The following is a 7837-nucleotide window of genomic DNA, read 5'->3' as shown; positions in this document are numbered from 1 at the left end:
GTTTTTTACTTTAAAAACAGAAGCGTGACGTGCTCTGAGATTGCGCAGTGTCGGCCGGGGGCGTTCTATTTCGGCGGCGTCGGCTTCCAATTCGTTTTCAATGAAACCAGGCGTTGACGCTCGCGTAGGGCATTGTGGGAAGGCGAGCTGAGCGGAGCGTTGCAAGTTGGATTTTCTCAACTTTATGTAAATGAGGAGCGTGAAAACGCTAGCGTTGGCCGTCTTGCACTTACATAAATGTTGTGTAAAAGTGGTATTTTAATCGATATTGTGAGTACATGAACCCAAATATGCACGCTTGGCCATGACTACAACAGTGACCTTAGAGAACTACAACTCTGTATTAACTTGTCTAACACGCCCCCGAGAGTGGTGTACTGTGGGAAGGCAAGCGATGCAGAGCGTTAAAAAACGCTGCAGTGTGAACGCAGCATAACGGTTTACCCACTGCCTAGTTCAACCAATCACAGCCCGTCTAGCACCCAATTTATTTGCTTACGTCAAGAAAAGTTGCCTAACAGTGCGTTCACACTGCAGCGGAGCGGGCGGCGCGCGGCGTCGGCTTCCAATTCATTTTCAATTAAACCAGGCGTTGACGCTCGCGTAGGGCATTGTGGGAAGGCGAGCGGAGCGGAGCGTTGCAAGTTGGATTTTCTCAACTTTATGTAAATGAGGAGCGTGAAAACGCTAGCATTGGCCAATCGGATTGGTTTCTTGTTTCTTGTAACGTAGCAACTGTTGGTCATGATAAACATTTCTAGGTTTCACAATTTCAAGATGGAGGAGAAACTTTTTGTATGTGTCTGCACACCCAGTTCTGTTCAGAACAAATTTACTAATGTGACGAGCCTGAATTTAAAGATTACATTAAACTAATAATGCATGGTGCATGGTTGCCGATGTCGTCATTGTTCCTACTGTGTTTTTATAGCCTACTTTTAAATTCAGTCTCGTCACATTACGTGACTGTTCTGTGCCACTGCTAGCTCGCTAGCCCAGCCTACAAACGACTGGTTGAGTGACCGGTGGCGTAACATGTATTCTACTGTAATCTTGCACTAGTAAAATCTTGCACTTGTTGTGTAAAAGTGGTATTTTGATCGATATTGTGAGTACATGAACCCAAATCTGCACGCTTGGCCATGACTACAACAGTGACCTTAGAGAACTACAACTCTGTATTAACTTGTCTAACACGCCCCCGTGCATGGTGTACTGTGGGAAGGCAAGCGATACAGAGCGTTAAAAAACGCTGCAGTGTGAACGCACCGTTACGCTGCGTTCACACTGCAGCGTTTTTTAACGCTCTGCACCGCTCATGTACTCATGTACACATACAATATCGATCAAAATACCACTTTTACACAACATTTGTGTAAAAATACAGAATTTTTACTAGTGCAAGATTACAGTAGAATACATGTTACGCCACCGGTCACTCAACCCATCGTTTGTAGGCTGGGCTAGCAAGCTAGCAGTGGTACAGAACAGTCACCTAATGTGACCAGACTGAATTTAAAAGTATAAAAACTAGAGGTGGGCATAGATTAATTTTTTAAATCTAGATTAATCTCTCTGTAATCTTGGCGTTAATGGCTCATTTGAATTCATTCAGAATATTACATTACATTTAGTCATTTAGCAGACGCTCTTATCCAAAGCGACTTACAGTAAGTACAGAGACATTCCCCCCGAGGAAAGTAGGGTGAAGTGCCTTTCCCAAGGACACAACGTCATTATGCACAGCCAGGAATCGAACCGGCGACCTTCTGATTACTAGCCCGATTCTCTAACCGCTCAGCCAACTGACTCCCTGTATGTATAGAGTATGTGTGCTACCCAAATAATGACTAAAAGTAAGTCTTTGAGAACGGGTTTCTCAAGCCAGGTGGCGCATTAGACCAGGGGGTCATCTCCTGTTTCCAAAATGCATCACAAACTGCTTGAGAAAGCTGTTCTACTATGATAATTGTGTTTAGGTGGTATTTGAGACAGGAAGAACTCCTACAGTAAACTAATTCCGCATAGCACAAGGTGCAAACAACCTTAGTCTTGTCGAGGTTCCCATTGGGAAGCTTCTTCAAAATAAATTTTCCCTGAAGCAAACCAGGCGGCTTCATAGCTGCATCCATGTTAGCACGTCACGTTTGATGTGATCATTTCATACACAAGGAAAACACACAGGTTCGAAGACTCGTTCTCGCCCCCCTACAGTGAAATTCGGCTAGGTATACATCCGCGCTAAAATATCAAGGTGAAAGTCATCATAGCTTGCGTAGTATAGACCCAGCTCCCAACCCAACTTTGAGAATAGATTAACGGCGATATTTTTTTTAACGCCCGATAAGAGTCTCACGTTAACGCAGCACGTTAACGCCAATAACGGCCCACCACTAATAAAAACACACTAGGGACACTGACAACATCGGCAACCCTGCACCATGCATTATTAGTTTAATGTAATCTTTAAATTCAGGATCGTCACATTACGTAACTTTGTTCTGAACAGAACTGGGTGTGCAGACACATACGATAAGTCTCTCCTCCATCTTGAAATTGTAAAACCTAGAAATGTTTACAATGACCAACAGTTGCTACGTTACAAGAAACAAAAAAACGATCTGATTGGCCAACGCTAGCGTTTTCACGCTCCTCATTTACATAAAGTTGAGAAAATCCGACTTGCAACGCTCCGCTCGCCTTCCAACAATGCCCTACGCGAGCCTCAACGCGGTTTCATTGAAAATGAATTGGAAGCCGACGCCACGCGCCGCCCGCTACGCTGCAGTGTGAACGCACCGTAAGAATGTGCTCGCGGATACGAACAGGACAGGAGCACTAGGGATGGGCGATACCAATCATTTTCTTTTCAATCCGATACCAAGTACTTTCAAGACCAGTATTGTCGATATCAATACCGATACTTCTATGAAATATTTTTATTTTAGTCATTTTATAATGCATTCTGAAAGCCATTGTTATTAATATTACATAAACCGCATTACGTGTCTGTGTTGCCTCCTCTGCTCGCGTCAGCTGTACTTCGTTGTGCTCTTTAGGGTGTTTAAAGATCCTGTAAAGTGAATTCCATGTTTTGCTTCTAAGTACATTATATACGTGTGAAATGAGTTCCTGAAAGCATGTGCAAAGCGCTAAAACTTTGTCACCCTGAAATGTGGAGTTAGACCGAAGAACAGTTTCTCTTCCGTTTTCAGATCAGGTTTTAATGGGCGGAGCCAAATAATGCCCTATCTACGTCATTTCGCCCCATCTACGTCAGATCACTGAATGGCTGCTCCTGCTGTAGTGTTATTGTAGCTTACATCGGCTAGCTAGCTAGCTTCAGGATGTTTCCAACCACCCGCAACTGCATTTTCCCTGGATGCAAGAACTCCAGCTGCGCTGCAACGCTATAAGTTCCCTGTTGATAATGAAAGGAAAAATAGGTGGATAGATTTTGTCAATGGAAAGCTTCGGATAAACTCCAACAGCCGCCTCTGCGCCACTGACCATTTCACGTCAGACAGTTTTAACATGGACCAGAGACAGACGGGGTTCACCAACACACGGCTTCTCTTGCAGCGCGGAGCTGTACCGAGCATCGCCCCCCCGGCCGTTCATCCTCCGGTCGCACCTGGACCATCCACCGCCGCCAGCAGTTCATCACTCAGTTCTGTGTGCTTGTTATAACTATACTAGATAACTTTTCCAGAGGTATCTCTGCTATGAGTTAGTGCAAACCGCTAAATTGATATTAGGCTACTCGGTGTAGAATGATGGTATTTTGGTGAAATGGTAGCTAATGTGTGAGAAGTAGCCTAGTTGGAGAGCTCACTGTCTGCTGTCTCTGGTGTCCATTTTTACTGTTACAGCTCAGGGGAACATTTCATTTATATGCATCTGTATGTTTCACTCATTGAACTCATGTTTCATAACTTTCTTATTTAAGTACATTTCTATACTTTACGGCCTACAACTATTATAAAAATATTCTAAAATCACTTGTTTAAAAGAAATCCCAGGTAGGATCGATATTTCAAATTGAGAATTGATCCTTTTGATACAATGCCAGTATCGAAAATATCGATACTTTAGGATCGATCCGCCCATCCCTAAGGAGCACAAAAGTAAACATTAGCCGATCGCTGATTTACATGAGCTGAATGAGCACAAGGAGAAAGGGCTTGATAATCTACAGTTCGCCTGCCTTGCTGTAGCCAGTTTTACAAATGGTTGCACACACACATGACGGTTGTTTATAGAGTTTATTTACGTTATTTTAAAGCGGATTTAACAATTTGTAATGAACGTTTGTGGTATCCAGTGCCCCGTTCGTCGTAAGGGTTGAAGCTAAGTTAATCAATTGTCCCTTTAGCCCGTTAACATTAGCGAGATGAGTGAGAAAAGCAAATATCGGTTCGTCAACGGCTGATCCGCATCCAAATCATGTGGTTAATTTCAATCAGGCTAAACTTATCAGGGAAATTGCACGTGCACGTCCTACTTCAAAAGGCAGGAAAGGTCGATCACCAAAACCGTGATTTTCTAACGTTATGATGGCGGAAAAGACGAAAGAGAGAGCGGTGATAGGCTATTCTCGCCATCCGAGCAAACTATTATAATGAGTCTCTAGACAATAAGCATATTATGTCAAACACCGCCACAGCTGCCAGAGCAAAACAAGCAGCTTGGGAAAAAATTGCTGATAAGCTAAATGCGAAAGTTTTGGGGAAATGTAGGCTATAGGCTCATCTTAAGTGCCTCATTACCCCAATCAATCAGATCACATTTCTTTAATTGTGCCTGCTGGTATAGGCTTAATGGAAATTAATAATCGAATGAGATCTTGCTAGCGAAAATAATGATCTCAACTCTTTCAGAATAAGTAGGCTAAATAAAAACAAGGCCAAAGAGTATCTAATTGATACGAATTCATAGACAATTATGAGGATATATGTAGGCTACTGCGCTTATATCATGTACTATATATGTGTATATGCATGTAGGCATATGTGTAAATCCCTCTCTGATGTCATTGACTGGGACATGCCCAGGGAATATGATGAATTGATTCATCAGCTGGTTAAGCGCCAAGTACACTTTTCTTACAGCAACGCATGCTGCGGCTTTGCCAATGTTTTCTGCATCGCCTATACTGTATAACAAATTAGCCTATACCTGACGCAAAAACCTCAAGGCTATGCAGAGTCTGAAGCACAGTTAAAGTTTATTGTCAATTTCTTCACATGTCAAGACATAAAAAGGAATCGATATGACGTTTCCCACTCTCCCACAGTGAAACATATAAAAAGCACAGGCACAACAGATAAGACAAGACATTTCCTAAAACATAGCGTTACATATTCACATACAGCAGCATAAGCTCATAATAAAGCATAAAGCTTGCTGCGGCGTGTGATATTTGCAATGTACGGCCCGAGAAGGTCTTGCAAATAAATGAGTCCTTGAGGTTTAGGTCGATCACCAAAACCGTGATTTTCTAACGGTATGATGGCGGAAAATACGAAAGAGAGAGCGGTGATAGGCTATTCTCGCCATCCGAGCAAAACTATTATAATGAGTCACTATAAGACAATAAGCATATATTATCATGGCTAAGTCAAACACCGCCACCGCTGCCAGAGCAAGACAAGCAGCTTGGCAAAAAATTGCCAATAAGCTAAATGCGAAAGTTTTGGGGAAATGTATAGGCTCATTTTTTAGTGCCTCATTACCCCAATCAATCAGATCACATTTCTTTAAATGTGCCTGCTGGTATAGGCTTAATGGAAATTAATAATCGAATGAGATCTTGCTAGCGAAAATAATGATCTCAACTCTTTCAGAATAAGTAGGCTAGATAAAAACAAGGCCAAAGAGTATCTAATTGATACGAATTCATAGACAATTATGAGGATATACTGCGCTTATATCATGTAGGCCTACTATATATGTGCATTTAGGCCTATGTGTAAATCCCTCTTTGATTTAATTGACTGGGACGTGGCCAGGGAATATGATGAATTGATTCATCAGCTGGTTAAGCGCCAAGTACACTTTTCTTACAGCAACGCATGCTGCGGCTTTACCAATGTTTTCTGCATCGCCTATACTGTATAAAAATGTAGCCTATAGCCTACCTGACGCAAAAAACCTCAAGGCTATGCAGTCTGAAGAACAGTTAAAGTTTCAAGTAGCTTTATTGTCAATTTCTTCACATGTCAAGACATAAAAAGGAATCGATATGACGTTTCCCACTCTCCCACAGTGAAACATATAAAAAGCACAGGCACAACAGATAAGACAAGACATTTCGTAAAACATAGCGTTACATATTCACATACAGCAGCATAAGCTCATAATAAAGCTTGCTGCGGCGTGTGATATTTGCAATGTACGGCCCGAGAAGGTCTTGCAAATAAATGAGTCCTTGTCCGCTAAATCGATATCGCTCAAACAACAACTCATCCGTGAGAAATAAAGGATCTTGGCAATCGCGAAGAACTCTATTGGTATGGAAAGCTAATCGAACTAAAATATAGCTCCTTGGTCAACTGGGTCTCTCAAAAAGGGAGCTGCCATGTTATTTTCCGGGGGTGTGGCAAGCTTATCCAGCTACACTTACGTTAGCCTGCTCTGGAGCAGGTTAGTGCTAATTGATATGTTACTATGGTGATTTATCGAAAGTTGCTTCCACGAACCAAAAAGAGGGGCGTTTTTTATCTTAGCCTGAAAATTAGCTCGCTAAACTGCTTAGCGAGCTACGACGAATACCCCCCAGGCATCGCTCGAGTTTCTTCCATCAGTCATTATTATTTAGCCAAATCCGTATTGTAATAATTATAAATCCGTACACTTGAGTGTTGTGTTATTTTATTGAAATGAAACGTAACCAGAAAACAAATGTTGATGATTCGTCAACATTGTCAACAGTAATAATAATTAGAAAAAAATAAAGTCCCTCCAGTTCACAATAGGCCTACATATCACAAATGTTAAGAATAAGAAACAATCTGTAATGTAGTTTAATTGATATAAAAACCGTATCGTATAAAGTCCGTCCACCCGTCCGTCCAAATGACTCGAGAAAGCACCTGAACGAGTGGTTAGATAGAGTGCTACGACCACCAGTTTTAAAACCTAGAATCGCCTCTAGCCTGTTACAGTTATACTACAGTAGTATGCTTATTGTTTGTAGGCTATTCACATTTTGTGTTCCTTTGTTGTAGTGGATTTAATAATTATACATTGATATGTGGATATAATAATTCAAACCTTTCAAAGTGCCAATACACACATCTGTAAAAGCCCGGCATGAGGTGTGTAGCCAACCGGTGCTTGTTTAAAGCAGTCATAACCGGGTTCATAGGAAGAATAGATAGATAAGTAGGCACTTCAGGCAGTGACAAGCCACTTAAATAAAGATAACAGTGTACTGCCTGTCTTGTCCTTCTGAAGTTGTTAAATTGAATAGGCTCATCAACATGTAACATCAATAGCCTAGAAATTCCAAACGAATTAGCTTTCAATGTTATGTACACCTAGGCTACTAGTAGGGAGTCAGGTGGCTGAGCGGTGAGGGAATCTGGCTAGTAATAAATAAATAAAGAACATTATGCTACATGTTTTGCCAGGATAACTGGCAAGACCATTGAATGTTCATGATGTTCCTGTGTGTTTATTCCTTTGACTGGGTACAACAACGCGATCAGTCAACCGACTATAAATGTTTTTAATGTCGGGCTACGAATTTATAGAACAACTTCTGTCTGATACGTGTGGCATCCTTTAGCCAAATAATTAGCCTACATTTTGCTGAGAGATTGAAGAGCTAGAC

Source organism: Osmerus mordax, chromosome 3, assembly GCF_038355195.1.
Source record: "Osmerus mordax isolate fOsmMor3 chromosome 3, fOsmMor3.pri, whole genome shotgun sequence".
Lineage (NCBI taxonomy): Eukaryota > Metazoa > Chordata > Actinopteri > Osmeriformes > Osmeridae > Osmerus > Osmerus mordax.
Note: the sequence above shows the minus strand (reverse complement) of the source record.